This window comes from Dermacentor albipictus, unplaced genomic scaffold (assembly GCF_038994185.2).
Source record: "Dermacentor albipictus isolate Rhodes 1998 colony unplaced genomic scaffold, USDA_Dalb.pri_finalv2 scaffold_26, whole genome shotgun sequence".
NCBI lineage: Eukaryota > Metazoa > Arthropoda > Arachnida > Ixodida > Ixodidae > Dermacentor > Dermacentor albipictus.
The window spans coordinates 3,944,801-3,946,509 of record NW_027225580.1 but is presented as its reverse complement, the minus strand read 5'-3'; the positions used below and the strand labels follow the sequence as shown (position 1 = coordinate 3,946,509).

Here is a 1,709-nt window from a genome sequence, read left to right as displayed (position 1 = left end):
AGCCTTGATTGTAAGGTTGAAAAGTTTCAATCTCAAGGTGGCAATTTAGTTGCCAACTCTTACAGCATGGTTCACTACTCAGTGATGCAGTGCTGGACGTATTCGACCAAGCCTGGTGTGAGTTCTTATGAGTGCCTATGTTCAAGCTGCCGCTAGATACTTAGTTGATAAAGTCACTGAAAACGAAATATGGTCATCGAAAGAGTCATGAAAACGATTCACGCAAGGTTTGTAGTGTGCTCACTTGGTATGACATTAGTCAAAACACCCTGTGTAGATGTTCCAAAAGGACTTCTTCTTGGGCAAGTTGGTGCTTAGATTTCCTAGGTATACATTGTGGCACAAAATACATTTCTTGAAAAGGGATAGAAGAAAGGAAGACAGTGAAGTGCCAAACTACCAACTGTTTAATGACAGCCTGAACAAACCTATAGAAGAAAATACAACTTCCGCTCAAGCGCAGGGAGCCTAGGTGCGACAGAGCAGCATGGTCGCGATAACATACTTTGGATGAAGCACATTTGAAGCACAGGGAAAATCAGACATCCACCCGTTCGTAGCAGTTGCTACAAAGGAAACCCATACGGATTCCTCGAAAGAAAGGCCTCATAGTTGATGAAAAATTCGTCCTGGTCCCGGACTTGAACCCGGGACCACTGCCTTTCCGGGGCCGCCGGTCTACGATCTGAGCTAACCAGGATTTTCCCTTTATTCATTACTTCTCTCCACCTTGCGGGTTTCCGCAGAACTACTACGTCAAACTCTTGCCTTTGCTTTGTGTTGTCGACAAATTCGACTTCGCCCTGCCATCTGCTAGCCGCCTGGTTAGCTCAGATGGTAGAGCGGCTGCCCCGGAAAGGCGGTGGTCCCGGGTTCGAGTCCCGGACCAGGACGAATTTTTCTTCAACTATGAGGCCTTTCTTTCGAGGAATCCGTATGGGTTTCCTTTGTAGCAATTGCTACAAACGGGTGGATGTCTGATTTTCCCTTTATTCATTACTTTTCTCCACCTTGCGGGTTTCCGCAGAACTACTACATGAAACTCTTGCCTTTGCTTCGTGTTGTCGACAAATTCAACTTCGCCCTGCCATCTGCTAGCCGCCTGGTTAGCTCAGATGGTAGAGCGGCTGCCCTGGAAAGGCGGTGGTCCCGGGTTCGAGTCCCGGACCAGGACGAATTTTTCTTCAACTATGAGGCTTTTCTTTCGAGGAATCCGTATGAGTTTCCTTTGTAGCAATTGCTATGAACAGGTGGATGTCTGATTATCCCTTTATTCAGGAATGAAGCAAATTCACTCTTTGCACTAGCCTATTGCAGAAACAAAATATGACAAACTGAGCTTTTAAGGGGGCCCTCAGAGGGGCCCAGTCCATGTGTGTCTTCATTTCTAGCGCAGCTGAGCACATCTGCAGCCTGCACACCCTGTTCTAGAGGTGATCTGCTGCGTGTGGAAAGACTAGATGTGCTGATATGGCGTGGTATTATGTGCACAGTCTTCCCACGTGTTTAGTACTGGGGGTTGCATAATCTGTAGTTTCAGAGATGCATTGAAATGAGACAGACATAGCATTCGCCTCCACTGCCAGCACTTTTCATGATAGTGTCGTCCCACTGCGTGTGACAGTATCAAAGAGGACAGAGTGGATGAAAAAGCAAGGCTTGGTTTGCTTCATACTACCTATGTGAAGGTATCGGTGACACACCGTAAA

At 46.9% G+C, this 1,709-nt stretch overlaps 1 non-coding gene across 1 annotated transcript; it reads left to right on the top strand.

The window, feature by feature from the left end:
* The first annotated feature begins 1,100 nt into the window (after positions 1-1,100).
* TRNAS-GGA (transfer RNA serine (anticodon GGA)) lies at positions 1,101-1,175 on the top strand. The gene has a single exon. It is a non-coding gene; the product is annotated as a tRNA-Ser (tRNA).
* Positions 1,176-1,709: the final 534 nt, after the last annotated feature.